Source organism: Nuphar pumila, chromosome 4 (genome assembly GCF_984573655.1).
Source record: "Nuphar pumila chromosome 4, dmNupPumi1.hap1.1, whole genome shotgun sequence".
NCBI classification, from domain to species: domain Eukaryota; kingdom Viridiplantae; phylum Streptophyta; class Magnoliopsida; order Nymphaeales; family Nymphaeaceae; genus Nuphar; species Nuphar pumila.
Genome location: NC_143252.1, coordinates 86,097,003 through 86,116,865, shown reverse-complemented (window position 1 = coordinate 86,116,865; position 19,863 = coordinate 86,097,003).

The window sequence follows — 19,863 nt, the reverse complement described above, 5'->3', positions numbered from 1 at the left end:
ATTTGAAATCTAGAATTGGGAATGGAATTGGATCTAAAGATGGATTTAAGATCTGAGATCTGAGATCTAAGATCCGAGATAAAATTGGGTTCTGGATCCTAAGATGGATTTGGATCTGAAGTTTGAGATCCAATATAGAGTTGGATTCTGGATCCTAACATGGATTTGGATCTGAAGTCCGAGATCCAATATATTGTTGGATTCTGGATCCTAACATGGATTTGGATCTGTATTCTGGGATCCAAAGTGAAATTGGAGTCTAGATCCTAAAGGAGAATTGGATCTGAAGTCTGAGATCCAAAAGTGGAATTGGACTCTGGATCCTAAAGAGGAATTGGATCTGAAGTCTGAGATCCAAAGTAGATTTTGAGTTCTGGATCCTAAGATGGAATTGGAGTTAAATTCAGAAGATGAATCAAGAATCTCAAAGTTAAATTGAACTTTGATTTTGATTGGAGTCTTGAATATAAAATGGATTTGGAATTTCAGAGTTAATTTGAACTTTTAAATCTGATTTGAATTTGAATAAAAAGGACTTTGAAATCTCAAAGTTAAATTTGAACTTTTGAGATTGAAAACGAAATTGAATTTGAAAATGAAGAGGATGAATTGGTTTTTTATAAGAATTGAAGATAGATTGAAGAAGATATTTACATTACTTGGAGTTTTGAAAAAGAAATTTTTGAAGACATGATGCAGTTCTATCCTAAATGATGAATGAATTTAAATTTTTGAAATTGGATTTTGAAAAGCTATTCCATTCTTTAAATGAATTAAAATAAGATTTAAGATATAATACATCCTTGACTATGGTCATTGGATGTATTATATAATAATCTATATTTAAATTTAGGTGAAGAACAAAATACATTTTGTGCTTTTATAGAACTTAAAATGAAATTAACTCTCAATATGCCCTGACTATGGCCATTGGTATATATTTTGAGTTAATTTTAAGTTAAATTCTGATAAAAGGAGAAAATATTTTAAGGAAAATATGATGAATTTTGAAAATGGATCCAATGTGGATCCAGTGTTATTTTGTAAAAGATAAAAATCCTAAGTCTTGTTTACATCCTGACTATGGCCATTGATGTAAATCATCAACTTAGGATTAATTACCTCTTACGAAATGGTGCACGTGCCATTCGTGTTCCCATTTGTGAGATTTTGGAAAATAAAGGTAAGAAGCATGAAAACAAGTAATTCATGGTATTTACAATGCTTATTCATTCTAATCTAAAGCTGGAAATGGAAAGTTCTCATTAATATCTGACTATTACATCCTTGAAATTGTAATGAAACTCAAATTCCTAATCTAGAAAAGAAATTTAATAACCTACATTTTTCCTACAAAACAGAGTTAGTAAGAGATCAAAGATGCATATGGAAATCTGTAAAATATTACATTGAACTTGGAATGCCATTAATAAAGTGTTCATGCATATATTCTACTCCAATGAAAATGCAATGCAGATGACAAAACGTATATTGAAATGGTGTATGAGGTACATGGGCTATGTGCTAATGATGAAATGAAATGGAGTAGGATGCTTTCCTGTGCAAAAAGAGCTACAGCAATGCTCGTCATTGCTGTAGGTGGTAAAAAAAAAAAAAACACAGCAGTGCATTGGCACTGCTGTAAGCCTAGAAAAAGCGCTACAGCAGTGCCAAGCACTGCTGTGAAACATGGTCATTGTACAGATAAGTGTGCAAAACTTTGCAGTATGTGGTATAAAAGTTAGATGAAGAGGTGCAGTGTGAAAACAGTGTATAATATGCTGTGATGAACATGCAGTGAAAAATAATGCCAAGGGTGCAACTGAGAGAGAAGGTGTTACCCGCTGAATGGATGAAGTGATTGTGGTAGAGGTGGCTACTACTGTGCTGCGTACAAAGTGTTAAGCAGTGAAGAGCAGCCTGTGGAGAAAGTCAATGCTATAGGCAAGTGGCTGTGGTATAGTTGCTAACATATACAGGTTTGCAGCGGGGTAGAGATGGGATGAATAGCTGAAGGTAGTATGTTGAGAGCTGAAACAGACTTTATCATGAATCTGAGTTTGATTCACAATGAAATCGCTGCAGCAGAAAAGGTTGTAATCGTACATGTTACCTGATTGGGATAGATGAGTATGGAGCAAAAATGCTAAAGCACTCAATGATTAACACTTAGTAATCATAGATGTGATTGATAAACAGGTGATGCTGGACGAGAATAACAAGTAGATAGTCCTGATAACATAATATGAATCTACAGATCTATTAATAGAACAAACGAATGTGAAAAAGCATCACACAAATGTATGATGGCACTGTAGAGAAGAAGAACACTTAATACCCTGATGATGGGGATATTACAGAAATGTTGGACTATGGTATTTGTTATTTAAAGAAAACACAGGGGTTCAGAGGTATCACTCATATGGTAACTGCCACCACTTCATGATTTACCATACATCTAAGGCCCTGGTCGGATGCCTCATCAAGTGCTTCTTTGAAGACATTTGGGATGCTCCATTTGGACAGGGCCCTGCAACACTACCCCTCTATCCAATTTTGATAGAAGAAAGGCTGGCCAGTTTAATACCAAGAAAATTCAAGGTCTCTTTGTAGACAGTCAAAGATTGGCTAGAATTCATGTAGCCTTGAAGCAGACGTTAGATGCTGCCCAGCAAGAGCTGCAACATATGCCTCATACAGCTGGTAGGTCGCTAGCTGAGGAGAATCTTCAACTGAGCAAAACATATGAGAAACCAATGAAACTGGGAGCAGATTTGCATGCACTAGAGGTTGTTAGGACTGAGCTTAGGCAAGTCAATGTTGATATTCATAATCTGGTTGCTGCCAGGCGAGAGGTAACTGGCTAGGTCCAAGTACTTATTCAAGTCCAAGTACTTATTCAAGATCTGGCTTATGCATTTTCAGATCTGCGATAGATGAGTAAGAGGGGTGTTGTACACCTATGATGAGTAGGTATGAACCGGGTATGTTGCAAAAAAAACGTGAACCTGTGGTGGGTATGTAGAAGAGAGGTATTGTGCTTTGTGGAAGGCTGAATGGTATGGGTTGTAGGGAGGAAGGAAAGCTATGACGAATCTTCAGAATTAATGAATTGGAGATGATGGTGGATGATGGATCGATTCAAAAGCTACTACATCAACTATAGATATTTTTTTTTTTTAATTTTTTTATTATTTTTTTTTTGGCAAAAATTGACAACACCATGCGACATATTTGATGATTAGGAATGCCAGGGGCTTACATCCTCAAATTCACGCCCCAAGGGACTACATGGATGACAATATATTATTTATGGAGTATTGACCAATAGATTCAAATCACCGCTTACCTTTCAACAGGTTTCCTGGCTCCATGGAATGAAGATGAAGCACCATTTGGCGATATAAGGGGAGATATACCTGGTTTTCAAGCACTTATCACCCTAATAGCAGCTATGTCAGCAAATGACTCACCTCATATCCAGCAAGCTTCAGGTTCGGCTCCATGTCGCGTTTGTTTGTTCACATTTGGCAACCTTGATGGATTTCAGCAACTTTTCAAGAAGGCGCATAATTCAGCGTCACATATCCTGGCAAATTTGTTCTCACAGCAAGCCTGATCTTGCTGATGAGGCAGATTACATTCCCTTTTATGTTATGCTAGAATCTTCTTTTACAGTCAAGACAAAGGAACATCTTCACAACAATGGATATTTACAACAAATAAGACTTCATGGAAGATGATATAAGAGATCAGAGCAAATCACAACAGGTATTAATAGAAAGAGACAATAATTTTCAATAGGTGTGAGAAGAATTTACAATCAATCAAGTTCAAATAATATACTCTGCAGCAAATCAAAACATCATCTTAGCCCAACCAAGTCGTCTGATCATTTTGGGAAGACATCCCTTGATGTCCTCAATAACCTACATAGAGACAAAGGTAAATATCCCCACCCACAGCATATTATACGCTCCTGAAAGCTTCCATCAGTAAGGACTGCATCCAAAACGACTTCCAACAAAGAAATAACAATTGTATTCTGAGGGGGGGACCTAAATCGTTGCTAGTGCCCACCTCTGAGCCAAAACATCGACTAATGAGAATGAAACTAAAAAAAAAATAACTACAGATTATAAATAGGGAAAACTGGATGTAATCTAATCGACATCTAGGAATCAAGTGCAGCATTGACAATGGAAATATCGAGGGTAACTGAAGAATCCATGGATATTAGATGAAGACAACTGCGGACAAGTATTTAAATAAAACTGAAATTTAGGGAAATCAGCCACAGGAAACTCAGATGGAAACAAGAAATGATTTAGAAAATTCAATCAGATATTACCAAAGCAATAAAGATCAAGTGAAAACACACAAAAAAAAAAATGAAAATTAAGAGCAAGTTGAATCATAACAACAGGACGTAATTTGCAAAACAGCATGATGTAAAGGAAAGCATAGAACATGAAATATTGGAACAAGATTGTTCCCTTTTGCTATTGCCTGAGAGAGAGGTTGAAGCTGCACAAGCAATTCAACACACTCAGTAGTGCGTTGATGAAAGGAAAAAGGAAAAAAAAAAAAGAAACCATGAATCAAGAAAAAGACTGGAAAGTAGAGGAAAAGAAAAAAAAAAACAGAAATCCAAAAGGGAAAAGATGAGATAAATGTAGAGATAGGATTGTAATTCCCAACGCAGATTAATCGGCGATGCCATTGCGAGGCATCGTCGATCATCGGAATATGAGAAAAAGTATTAAACAAAACCGACAATCTGATGTAAAACAGAAATAAACACAATAGATTGAAATATAGATGGAGGCATTATATGTAAATAGACAACCGAGTTGAAAATATAAAAAATTGAACTGTAAACTGGCATTAAAACCCATGAAAATCAATGAAGCTTATGAATAAATGATATTAACTTACCTTAATATTGCCAGGTTCCTGAAGGAGGGGGGAGAGATTGATCACAGCCTTGCTGTCATGACGATCAGCTTCCTTCAGCCGAATGGGGGAAAGCCAGGGGGATCGGAAGAAAGAAAGGAGAGGGGGAGAAGAAGCATAAGCCGAGAGGGGTGAGGGATGGATGATTGCGAGATGAAGCTAATGGATGCCCCTCGATCCCCCTGAGGGTCGATATTTATGGGAGGTGGCCGTTAGGCCCCTCTCAGATCGGGTCCCCATATTTTATAAAATTTTCTAAAAAGGGCTCTAACAAAAATTTTCTCTAAAAAAAAAGGTGTTTTCAAAACTTTGATTTTCAAGAAGGTGCTTTTCAAAAGGTTTTTGTGCTTTTTCTATTTATTTTTTTGTTTTTATCTTGACGTTTTCTATATATATATATATGTATATATATATATATATATATATATATATATATATATATATATTTTGACATTTTTAGAATAAAACCCTAAAATCAAAGATTTAAAACTAATTTTTTTTTGTATTTACAAAAGAGGGTTTTTCTGAAAAGTCAGGGTTATTTTGGGTAAAGTTTCTTCAGAAGAATGGGTTTGAACCCAAGTTTTGAGAAAATGTTCGAGTTTTTACACTCGAATCGAGAAATACAATGTGATGGATCCAAACGGATGTCGAATGGACTATCCGAGCTATTTAAAGGCTATTTTTGGTATTTTCTATAATTTTAATTTAAAATTTGAACAATGAGACTCGGATTTGGATCTGGACAATGGATCCAGATCCGAAATCAATTTAAACATATAAAATGAATTTAATTTCATTAAAACCTTAGAAATGAACTAGAATTTATATTCAAAAGTGGCTTAATTTCTCAGAAAATGATATCAAGGGCAAAAAAGGGAATATTTAAAAGATTTTGAAAAATTTGGGGTGTTCACAGATGCCTCTCTTTGCTACTAAGCCGGTTGAAAGCCGAGCTTAGTGGCAAAGAAAACACTCCAAATTTTGAAAAATGCCCCAGTCAACAGATCTGAACTGGGTGTGGAAGAATTTTTTTGAAAGACATGGTTTCAGGCTTAATACCTTATCCTGAATGGCTTAGGGGAGCGAAATCCTCGACCATGATATGACTGAATGATAGAGGTGAGGAAATCGTGATGGGACTTTGGGCGATGATATCGAAATGATGAAAGATAAGGAATTTAGATCAAGTCTCGTGGGTGAGACTAGATCAGCTTTGTGAAATGACTCAGGTTTAGCCCTTAACCTGGATGGGTCGAAGATATCTCAAGATAACCTGAATGGGGAAGGGAACATATGATGACCTTGATGGGACATTTTTGAGAAAATGTCTCATGAGATGAAGTTTCAAGTAGGACTTTATTCCAGATGGATATACAAAGCATGGATTCCTCGATGGGAAGAACCATGATGGGACTGAAGGAAAACACCTCGTCGAAACGAGGGAAACTCGTTGGAACGAGATTCAGGTTTAACCACAACCTAAAGGGGACGACCATATGGAATCTCGAGTGAAGAGACCATGATGGGACCTTCGGAGTTTGGACGAACAAATCCAAAAGGGGTTTGCGAAAGGAGGAAGGAAATGGGGTTCCCTAAATCTTTGAAAAAGGGATAAACTTGGACGTCTCATTGTTGAGACTGAAAATAGCTTTTGAATTTAATGACCTCTCACAGGAAGTACAGGTTTTGACCCTTAACCTGAGTGGGAACAACCATACGGAATTTCTCAAAACCGTGATGGGACAGAAGAGATACTTCAACTGAATGAGGTAACTCTTCTGAAAGATATGAACAATGCTAGGTTGCATCAAAATGAATATTGACTACTTATTTCATTCTTAGAATATCTAAAATTTTTTGCCAATAAGATAAATTTATAGTTGACTTCAACGCTTGAAAATGTGCATATGTGTGCAAAAGATATTCCCTCTTTTACCTAGAGTATTTCTCCAACGAGGTTAACTCCTTGGTTTTAAGAGTCAAATTCAAAATTTTAGCGCTGATGATTTTCTTCAAGGAAGCTATCCATTTCCTTGATATGAGAGGAGAAGAAATATTCTCAATTTCATAAAAGCAAGTAGTGAAAAGACATTGATAAAAGAATTTTGCATGAGAAAATATGATTTCTGGCAATTTAGGCGGTTTGATATTTGAGTGTTTTCTCATGATGATCTTTTTGCACTCCTTTTGAGTCATTGAACTTTTCTAGGCTTTTTACATCATCCTTCATTTGGATGTGTCCTGACTTTTTTCTCTTTTCAGGGAAGGGTACGTTACAAACTCCTTCATCTCGGAGATGTTCTGATCCTTCTTTTTCTCAGGGATTATATATGATGATATTGGCTCAAAGGTCTTTAGATGATAGCAGAAATCAAATATCATTTAGGGTTTGTCGGTAGGTCCATCACGTCCGCCTTCATCTCGACGGTGATCCGAACTTTCCCTGGAAGGATCCGTCACAAACTCCGTCATCTTGGAGATGTTTCAAATCTTCTTTGGCCCCGGGGGTCTACTCGCTTAATTCGCTTTCATCTTGACGACAATTGAGAGATCCCTTTTGCAGATATTTGATTGCAACTTTAGAATGAGAATATAAGGATTAAGTGGATTCTTTTTTTGTAGCTCAGGATATTTCCACTGTTTGATTGCCAGAAAGTCATCTTTAAACAAGCACCGTAGCCATGATTAATATCAATTCGTTTCTGGCTTTTCAACATCATTGAATATTTATTTCACTAATCATAGCAAGGATATTTCTTTTATCCTTTTGGTTGATCAACAGAAAAAAGATTTGAATTTTACCTCTTTTTCGCAAGAGTTTCACCTTTTATGAAGAAAATACTAAAGGTAATCTGAGGTAATTCTTTTGTGCAGTAAGAATATTGGAATCAACAAATACTTTTAGCAAATTGGCAAATTTTTCATGACTTCTATGTGAAATATTTACTCAATATAGATTTTGATGCGACCCTTAGTTGCAATTTATGATTTTGGACATTCTGATCAGTAAAATTGGAACCTTTCATTTAACGACCAGCGAAGGAGATGAAACCTTTTATTTAACGACCAGCGAAGTAGCTGGGACATTTCATTTAACGACCAGCGAAGTAGCTAGGACATTTCATTTAATGACCAGTAAAAACTGGGACCTTTCATTTAATGACCAGCGAAGTAGCTGGAACCTTTCATTTAGCGACCAGCGAAATAGTTGGGACATTTCATTTAACAACCAACGAAGTAGCTGGGGCCTTTCATTTAATGACCAGCGAAGTAGCTGGGATCTTTCATTTAACGACCAACAAAGGAGTTGGAACATTTCATTTAACGACCAGTAAAAACTGGGACCTTTCATTTAACGACCAGCGAAGTAGCTGGGACATTTTATTTAACGACCAACGAAGTAGCTGGGACTTTTCATTTAACGACCAACGAAGCAGCTGGGACTTTTCATTTAACAACCAGCGAAGTAGCTGGGGCCTTTCATTTAATGACCAACGAAGTAGCTGGGACCTTTCATTTAACGACCAACGAAGGAGTTGGAACATTTCATTTAACGACCAGTAAAAACTGGGACCTTTCATTTAACGACCAGCGAAGTAGCTGGGACATTTTATTTAATGACCAGCAAAGTAGCTGGGACTTTTCATTTAACGACCAGCGAAGTAGCTGGGACCTTTCATTTAACGACCAGTGAAGTAGCTGGGACCTTTCATTTAATCATTTAATGACCAGCGAAGTAGCTGGGACATTTCATTTAATCATTTAACGACCAACGAAGTAGCTGGGACATTTTATTTAATCATTTAACGACCAACGAAGTAGCTGGGACATTTCATTTAATCATTTAACGACCAACGAAGTAGCTAGGACATTTCATTTAATCATTTAACGACCAGCGAAGTAGCTGGGACATTTCATTTAATCATTTAACGACCAGCGAAGTAACTGGGACATTTTATTTAATCATTTAACGACCATCGAAGTAGCTGGGACATTTTATTTAATCATTTAACGACCAACGAAGTAGCTGGGACATTTTATTTAATCATTTAACGACCAGCGAAGAAGCTGGGACATTTTATTTAATCATTTAATGACCAGCAAAGTAGCAGGGACATTTCATTTAATGACTTGATTTAAGATTGAGACTTTCTGAGAGACAAACAGCACGAGGACTGATGAACTTGATCTTTAGATTTGAAAACTTAGCAAAATAACCAATGCGAACACTAGGTTTTTCAACTGAGAGTCGAGAAGGAGATCGGCCTATTTAAGATATTTAGAGATCGAAGCAAGAAGAATGGCCGGGGTTTCAAGATTATCCCTTATCCTGAAGGGAAAATAGAATAGACATTTTAAAAGAAAATTTAGAAAAAGAATGATTCAGGTTTATCCCTTGACCTGAAAGGGAAAAGAATATACATTTGATGAGAATTTAGGAAAAGAATGATTCAGGTTTATCCCTTAACCTGAAGGGAAAATAGAAGATTTTGTGAAGAAATAACTTGAATTTAGAAAGGATATGGCAAGATTTAGAATTTTATGATCTATGATTTAGATGGACCAGGTATGTGACGGAGGATATAAAAAGAATAAACTTTGAGAAACAAAAGGATATAGAACTTTGAAAAAAATGTAGAACATTTGAGGAAAAATTTGATTTTATTTTTGTAAAAGAATTCTCACAGGTAGCATGGTTGCCCCTATGAGTGATCTCAGGATTATCCCTTATCCTGAATGAGGAAAAGAATAGAATTTAAAGAGATTTAATGTAGGGAAATTGATATAAATCTAGAAAATCAACAAAAATTGACAAAACTTGTATTTACAAAAGAATTCTCGTAAGTAGCGTTATTGCTCCTACGAGGGGTTTCAGTATTATCCCTTATCCTGAATGGGAAAAAAAATAGAATTTAAGAAAATTTAATGAAGGAAAATTGATATAAATCTAAAAAATTAACAAAGATTGACAAAATTTGTATTTACAAAAGAATCCTCATCGGTAGCGTTATTGCTTCTACGAGGGGTCTCAGGATTATCCCTTATCCTGAATGGGAAGCACCTCGGACAACGAGGGTCAGGTTTATCCCTTAACCTGAGCGGGAAGCACCTCGGACAACGAGGGTAAGGTTTATCCCTTAACCTGAAGGGGGCAGATATAAAAAGAATACCTCATTGAAAAGAGGCATCAGGTTTATCCCTTAACCTGAAAGGGTAGAGAATTGATAAAATTTAATGGAATTTTGAGAAAATATTTGATAAACTTGATAAAACTTGATAAAATTGATGTAAACTTGATAAAAATATGAATAAAATGAATGAAACTGATAAAGATATCAAAATTAACTGAAGATTTACAAGATTTGAGAAAAAGGAGTTTTTCTGATCCTGCCTGCATATGGGATTTTGGAAGGAAAATGTTTATTTAAAAGATAAATGAGAAATCATTTTGGGGGAAGAAAATCCACCACAAGAAGAATGATCAGCGCGAGATCTGATCCTTTAAACCAAACATGAGAGATCATCATGAGGGTTAATTTTCGAAGGCAATGGTTTTGAATACCTAATTTTGAAGAAGAAGATCAACAATAGATCTAATTTCTAAAAATAACAGTTCGAAATCGATAATAAGATCAACACAAGGGTTGATCGTTGAAGGTAATGCTTAAAAACCAATCTTGGAAGATAAGACCAACACAGGGTCGATCTTTGAATATAATGATTTAAAACCCATTTTTGGAAGACAAGACCAATGCAATGATTGATCTTTGAATATGATGATTTATAACCTATTTTAAAAGATAAGAACAACGCCAGGGTTGATCTTTGAAAAGTTTTGAGATCAATTTTAGAGGATAAGACCAACGCAAGGGTTGATCTTTTGAATAAAAAGATTTGAAATCCATTTTGGAAGATAAGATCAATACAAGGATTGATCTTTGAATATAAAGGCTTTGAAATCCACTTTGAAAGATAAGGGTTGATCTATAAAGATTTGAAATCCATTTTGAAAGATAAGACCAACACAAAGGTTGATCTTTGAATATAAAGATTTAAAATCCATTTTGAAAGATAAGATCAACACAAGGATTGATCTTTGAATATAAAAGTTTAAAATTCATTTTGGAAGATAAGACCAACACAAGGGTTGATCTTTCAATATAATGGTTTGAAAAACTTATTTTTGAAGACATGATCAACACGAGGGTTGATTTTTTGTCAAAGGTTAGACCAAGGAATATTTGAACTCCTTGGTCATAACGAAGATTTTTAAAATTTCATGATTTTTGAAAAAGCCCTCATAGGTAATATCATTTCTCTCATGAATGATTTAAGGATTGCCCCGTATTCTGAAAAAGAACGGGAATTAAAATGCCCCAGTATGGCAAAGAGAAAAGATGCATTGGATATAAAAGATATAAAGGAAATTGACATTTCATTTGATAAGCAAAGGTTTGATAACAACTGAATATTTACAAGAACTTAAAAAGGAAAAGGCTCATAGAAAACTGGGCTGACTAGCCCCTACAAGACAATTGACAAAAAGAGATGAAAGCAAAACAAAAAACTTTGGATTTATCAATTCTTTGAATGGTCCGGGAATGGTTCTGTCAGGACTGCTGGCTGCTTTTCTTCCTCGTCCTCTATCAGCTCACTTCTGTTAATGCAGTCTTGTATCATGTGCTTGAGGATGAAGCAGTGCTCTGTATCATGCCCCGTTGCCCTGTGGTACTTGCAGAATTGGTCCTTGAATTTTCCCAACATTAAGGGAGGATATGCGATCTTAGGGAGTTTGATCATCCCGTGCTTCAAAAGGTAATTCATAATCACTTCTAAACTCTCAGATAACGGAGTGAAGACTCGATCTTTCTCCCACTTGATGTATTTGGGCTTCTCTTGAAGATCACCCTTTTGCTGAAGGCCAATTGGAAGTAGTTTATCATTGTTTTTAAAGGATCTCTCCTTCTGCCCCTTGCCCTGATCTACTCTCGGACCGCTGCCACTGTTGTTCTTGTTTCCTTTGCTGCTACTGCCAAGATTATTGCAGGAGGCCTCAACTGAATGAGCAAACTGCGCCTTCTTCTTTTGGTCTTGGACATTCTTGACCAGAGGCGTGCCCTCGTACAGTCCGCTTTCTATTCCTGCTTCGAGCCATTCAGCTCGCTTAATTAACTTGATGAAGGATTTCGCCGGGGAAGTGGCGATGAGGCTCCTTATGGGCTGAGAGAAATTGTTGAGGATCACCTGCAATGCGTGTTCCTCAAGAATAGGTACCTTCATCTTATTACAGGTGCTTCTCCACCTGTGAATGAAATCACCTGCTCTTTCAGTCTCTCCTTGCTTCAGGTTGTAAAGATGATTTAATGTAGGTGAGGCTTCAGTGTTGAATAAGAAGCGCTCGATGAACAAATTTACTACTTTATCGAACTCTCGTAGTTCGATAGGATTTACATGGTCAGCATACCATCTGGCTGCTACACCCTCCAGACTGCGGGGAAAACAGATGAACAGAGCCCTGTTATCTTTCCTAAAACGGCTGCACTATGCATAAAATGTGGCCAAGTGGGCTTTAGGGTTGCCAGTCCCGTCAAATTTGAGAAACTTACGGGGAAGATTCTCCAAGTTATCGTCCCCATCTAGACCATCATAGAAATCTTCGCCGGTGTAGGTCTGCTTGCCCTTACCCTTGGCTTGAATATCCTTAATAGCTCGATTCATCTCCTTCATCTGCTTGCTCATCAGGTCCTCTGCTGGAGCCCCAGACTTGGGCTTGTTGACGGATTCAGGCTCTTCTGCAGCTATTTTTACGGACTGCCTTGGAGGATTCTGTTTGTAGACAATCTGCTCTTCCTCTTCTGACTCTTCCTCGACTGACTCTGATTCCTCAAAAGCAGTGTCTGGATGTACCTTCTTCCTGATGATTCTGACTTGCTTTTTCACAGGCTTCTTCTTCAGCTTGCTTTTAGGCACTGACTCTTTCAGCTTGGCCTCAGCTTGTTCTGACATCATCCTTGCCATCATCTTTTGGAACATATCGTACATAGCAGGGTCGATGTCATCTTTCTTGTTCTGACCCTGTCCCCTAACTGATTTAGGAGAGCTTATCTCTTCCGCCTCACTATCGCTGAGTTGAGGAACTGTTTCTTTTCCCCCTCTTGTCGTAACCATTTTTAAAATATCAGAGCTCCCTCTGCGGAGAAAAGAGGAGGTTTTTAGACCAAAGAAACTACTTGGAGAAATTTTGACAAGAGAAAGAATTTAGGTTGAAATCTAAAAAAATGTATCCCTTTACTAGGGATTGAGTATTGTGACAATTACGCTGTTTACTCTACGAGGGAGAGTAACCAACTAAAATATGAAAGAAAATACCATTTCGAAAAGGATATCTCTCGACGAAAAGAGATTTTTATGGAAATATAAACAAGAATATAAAAACAGAAGAAAATAAAATAAAAAATGGATTTTGAGAATAAATGGTAAGGATTTAAAATTTGAAGAACTTGCAGGCAGGATCAGAAGAATTTTTGAAGAAATGTAGAAGAAGAAGAAAAATACACCTGGGTTTTTCGAAACAAAAGAGGAAATTTTGAAGTATATACCTAGGGTTTTGGAAAATATAAGGAGGATATATATACGTAATATTATTCAATCATAGACATACAAGCAAGGATACACAAATAGCACTCCCTAAAGCTGACTCTATATGCAATATTTGAAATGGTAAATAGGATCTTAATCCTAACTCTAAGATTTAGATCATCTTATTCCAATCAAGGTACGCTGATATACCCAAGCTGAAGCTCGAAATACGTGGCATATAAGATATCTCTTCGGTTCTAAGGTAATGGCTTCCCAGCATCCATGAGCACCTACCGATATACCTCGAACTATGGCCCTTAGGTACGTGGTAGGGGGGCACGAACCCAAATAAGTGGTCCAGTTGTGAGGCTCTCTCCCGAACTATGGTTCAGTGAGACAGCCCAGCAACGTGAAGACCGGGACAATATAGGTAGGGATGTTTTCAAAATATGATTAACATGCAATAAAATCAGAAGGCTCTAATGCAAGTCCTAAAGAGATAGATTTAAATGAAAAGAAGCATACACTTGCATACATTGTTTACATTCAATCCCTAAAATTGAGGAGAGTTGTATTTAAGACCTAAATCTAATGTGAACATGGAATATTCTCCTCAATATGGTCCTACCAAACCATACTTAGATCCTATATGCAATGATGTCAGCTTTAGGACAGAGTCTAGGCTCCTAAGGTTTGCATGAAAAATGTAGCTGACATATGTTAGAATAAAGACTTAGATTATATAAAAGCAAAGCAAAGGCATCAATTCGACCAGACGAAGACGAGTCCCATCACGGTCGCCAAAACTGTGATCATCGCAAAATTTTTCCTCTTTCATTGTTTCTCTCTATTCCTTCTCTTTCCCTTTTCTGACCTCCATTCTCCTCCTTTTTGAAGGGAGAAGAACAAAAGAAAGAAAAGAAAGAAAAGAAAGAGAGAAGAGGAACTCTTTTGCGGGTTTTCACTTGACCTTGATTTGAAAAATATTTAGAAAATTACTCGCCTCCATTATGAAAATATTGTGGGAAAAATGGAGAGACGGGATTCGTTCGTCGGTACGAGGTTCGACCGTTCCTGGCGCCTTTACCAGGGGTAATCGAACCAAGGATCGAATCTATGCCTTTTGCTTTGCCTAAATATAATCTAAGAATTTATTCTAACTCTAAATGCACAATGAATCATGCTTGTGCAATGCAAGAATGTATGCTCCTTTTAAAAGATGTTTTGAAAATTTCCAAGTATTCTGAGATGAACTTGGTAAAGGAGTGAAGAAATGATTGAATCTAACTTTAGAACTTGAGATAGATCAGAGAAGTTCTAAGTCTTTGAAATAATCAGAGTTGAAAGAATAAATCTTGATTTTGAGAAGGAATCATTTAAAGCTTTGAAAGGAAAGGAAATGAAGTTTCAAAGTCAGAAATAGACTTTGAATTTGAACTTGAATTTAGAAAAAGAAAGGAATACTTGGGATGAAATTGAATTTAAACTTTGAAGTTTGAGATTTAGAATGGACCTAAGAAGGTCAAATGGTATTTTAAAAATAAGTGGATTTAGGAAGTTCAGATGAGATCTGAAAACGGAATTGGATTTGAAATCTAGAATTGGGAATGGAATTGGATCTAAAGATGGATTTAAGATCTGAGATCTAAGATCCGAGATAAAATTGGGTTCTGGATCCTAAGATGGATTTGGATCTGAAGTCTAAGATCCAAATGTAGAATTGGGTTCCGGATCCTAAGATGGATTTGGATCTGAAGTCTGAGATCCAATATAGAGTTGGATTCTGGATCCTAACATGGATTTGGATCTGAAGTCCGAGATCCAATATAGAGTTGGATTCTGGATCCTAACATGGATTTGGATCTGTGTTCTGGGATCCAAAGTGAAATTGGAGTCTAGATCCTAAAGGAGAATTGGATCTGAAGTCTGAGATCCAAAAGTGGAATTGGACTCTGGATCCTAAAGAGGAATTGGATCTGAAGTCTGAGATCCAAAGTAGATTTTGAGTTCTGGATCCTAAGATGGAATTGGAGTTAAATTCAGAAGATGAATCAAGAATCTCAAAGTTAAATTGAACTTTGATTTTGATTGGAGTCTTGAATATAAAATGGATTTGGAATTTCACAGTTAATTTGAACTTTGAAGTCTGATTTGAATTTGAATAAAAAGGACTTTGAAATCTCAAAGTTAAATTTGAACTTTTGAGATTGAAAACGAAATTGAATTTAAAAATGAAGAGGATGAATTGGTTTTTTATAAGAATTGAAGATAGATTGAAGAAGATATTTACATTACTTGGAGTTTTGAAAAAGAAAATTTTGAAGACATGATGCAGTTCTATCCAAAATGATGAATGAATTTAAATTTTTGAAATTGGATTTTGAAAAGCTATTCCATTCTTTAAATGAATTAAAATAAGATTGAAGATATAATACATCCTTGACTATGGTCATTGGATGTATTATATAATAATCTATATTTAAATTTAGGTGAAGAACGAAATACATTTGGTGCTTTTATAGAACTTAAAATGAAATTAACTCTCAATATGCCCTGACTATGGCCATTGGTATGTATTTTGAGTTAATTTTAAGTTAAATTCTGATAAAAGGAGAAAATATTTTAAGGAAAATATGATGAATTTTGAAAATGGATCCAATGTGGATCCAGTGTTATTTTGTAAAAGATAAAAATCCTAAGTCTTGTTTACATCCTGACTATGACCATTGATGTAAATCATCAACTTAGGATTAATTACCTCTTACGAAATGGTGCACGTGCCATTCGTGTTCCCATTTGTGAGATTTTGGAAAATAAAGGTAAGAAGCGTGAAAACAAGTAATTCATGGTATTTACAATGCTCATTCATTCTAATCTAAAGCTGGAAATGGAAAGTTCTCATTAATATCTGACTATTACATCCTTGAAATTGTAATGAAACTCAAATTCCTAATCTAGAAAAGAAATTTAATAACCTACTATTTTCCTGCAAAACAGAGTTAGTAAGAGATCAAAGATGCATATGGAAATCTGTAAAATATTACATTGAACTTGGAATGCCATTAATAAAGTGTTCATGCATATATTCTACTCCAATGAAAATGCAATGCAGATGACAAAACGTATATTGAAATGGTGTATGAGGTACAGGGGCTATGTGCTAATGATGAAATGAAATGGAGTAGGATGCTTTCCTGTGCAAAAAGAGCTACGGCAATGCTCGACATTGCTGTAGGTGGTTAAAAAAAAAAAACACAGCAGTGCATTGGCACTGCTGTAAGCCTAGAAAAAGCGCTACAGCAGTGCCAAGCACTGCTGTGAAACATGGTCATTGTACAGATAAGTGTGCAAAACTTTGCAATATGTGGTATAAAAGTTAGATGAAGAGGTGCAATGTGAAAACAGTGTATAATATGTTGTGATGAACATGCATTGAAAAATAATGCCAAGGGTGCAACTGAGAGAGAAGGTGTTACCTGCTGAATGGATGAAGTGATTGTGGTAGAGGTGGCTACTACTGTGCTGCGTACAAAGTGTTAAGCAGTGAAGAGCAGCCTGTGGAGAAAGTCAATGCCATAGGCAAGTGGCTGTGGTATAGTTGCTAACATATACAGGTTTGCAGCAGGGTAGAGATGGGATGAATAGCTGAAGGTAGTATGTTGAGAGCTGAAACAGACTTTATCATGAATCTGAGTTTGATTCACAATGAAATCGCTGCAGCAGAAAAGGTTGTAATCGTACATGTTACCTGATTGGGATAGATGAGTATGGAGCAAAAATGCTAAAGCACTCAATGATTAACACTTAGTAATCTTAGATGTGATTGATAAACAGGTGATGCTGGACGAGAATAACAAGCAGATAGTCCTGATAACATAATATGAATCTACAGATCTATTAATAGAACAAACGAATGTGAAAAAGCATCACACAAATGTATGATGGCACTGTAGAGAAGAAGATCACTTAATACCCTGATGATGGGGATATTACAGAAATGTTGGACTGTGGTATTTGTTATTTAAAGAAAACACAGGGGTTCAGAGGTATCACTCATATGGTAACTGCCACCACTTCATGATTTACCATACATCTGAGGCCCTGGTCGGATGCCTCATCAAATGCTTCTTTGAAGACATTTGGGATGCTCCATTTGGACAGGGCCCTACAACACTACCTCTCCATCCAATTTTGATAGAAGAAAGGCTGGCCAGTTTAATACCAAGAAAATTCAAGGTCTCTTTGTAGACAGTCAAAGATTGGCTAGAATTCATGTAGCCTTGAAGCAGAAGTTAGATGCTGCCCAGCAAGAGCTGCAACATATGCCTCATACAGCTGGTAGGTCGCTAGCTGAGGAGAATCTTCAACTGAGCAAAACATATGAGAAACCAATGAAACTGGGAGCAGATTTGCATGCACTAGAGGTTGTTAGGACTGAGCTTAGGCAAGTCAATGTTGATATTCATAATCTGGTTGCTGCCAGGCGAGAGGTAACTGGCTAGGTCCAAGTACTTATTCAAGATCTGGCTTATGCATTTTCAGATTTGCGATAGATGAGTAAGAGGGGTGTTGTACACCTATGATGAGTAGGTATGAACCGGGTATGTTGCAAAAAAAACGTGAACCTGTGGTGGGTATGTAGAAGAGAGGTATTGTGCTTTGTGGAAGGCTGAATGGTATGGGTTGTAGGGAGGAAGGAAAGCTATGACGAATCTTCAGAATTAATGAATTGGAGATGATGGTGGATGATGGATCGATTCAAAAGCTACTACATCAACAATAGATATTTTTTTTTATTTTTAATTTTTTTATTATTTTTTTTTTTTGGAAAAAATTGACAACACCATGCGACATATTTGATGATTAGGAATGCTAGGGGCTTACATCCTCAAATTCACGCCCCAAGGGACTACCTGGATGACAATATATTATTTATGGAGTATTGACCAATAGATTCAAATCACCGCTTACCTTTCAACAGGTTTCCTGGCTCCATGGAATGAAGATGAAGCACCATTTGGCGATATAAGGAGAGATATACCTGGTTTTCAAGCACTTATCACCCTAATAGCAGCTATGTCAGCAAATGACTCACCTCATATCCAGCAAGCTTCAGGTTCGGCTCCATGTCGCGTTTGTTTGTTCACATTTGGCAACCTTGATGGATTTCAGCAACTTTTCAAGAAGGCGCATAATTCAGCGTCACATATCCTGGCAAATTTGTTCTCACAGCAAGCCTGATCTTGCTGATGAGGCAGATTACATTCCCTTTTATGTTATGCTAGAATCTTCTTTTACAGTCAAGACAAAGGAACATCTTCACAACAATGGATATTTACAGCAAATAAGACTTCATGGAAGATGATATAAGAGATCAGAGCAAATCACAACAGGTATTAATAGAAAGAGACAATAATTTTCAATAGGTGTGAGAAGAATTTACAATCAATCAAGTTCAAATAATATACTCTGCAGCAAATCAAAACATCATCTTAGCCCAACCAAGTCGTCTGATCATTCTGGGAAGACATCCCTTGATGTCCTCAATAACCTACATAGAGACAAAGGTAAATATCCCCACCCACCGCATATTATACGCTCCTGAAAGCTTCCAGCAGTAAGGACTGCATCCAAAACGACTTCCAACAAAGAAATAACAATTGTATTCTGAGGGGGGGACCTAAATCGTTGCTAGTGCCCACCTCTGAGCCAAAACATCGACTAATGAGAATGAAACTAAAAAAAAAATAACTACAGATTATAAATAGGGAAAACTGGATGTAATCTAATCGACATCTAGGAATCAAGTGCAGCATTGACAATGGAAATATCGAGGGTAACTGAAGAATCCATGGATATTAGATGAAGACAACTGCGGACAAGTATTTAAATAAAACTGAAATTTAGGGAAATCAGCCACAGGAAACTCAGATGGAAACAAGAAATGATTTAGAAAATTCAATCAGATATTACCAAAGCAATAAAGATCAAGTGAAAACACACAAAAAAAAAATGAAAATTAAGAGCAAGTTGAATCATAACAACAGGACGTAATTTGCAAAACAACATGATGTAAAGGAAAGCATAGAACATGAAATATTGGAACAAGATTGTTCCCTTTTGCTATTGCCTGAGAGAGAGGTTGAAATTGCACAAGCAATTCAACACACTCAGTAGTGCGTTGATGAAAGGAAAAAGGAAAAAAAAAAAAAGAAACCATGAATCAAGAAAAAGACTGGAAAGTAGAGGAAAAGAAAAAAAAAAACAGAAATCCAAAAGGGAAAAGATGAGATAAATGTAGAGATAGGATTGTAATTCCCAACG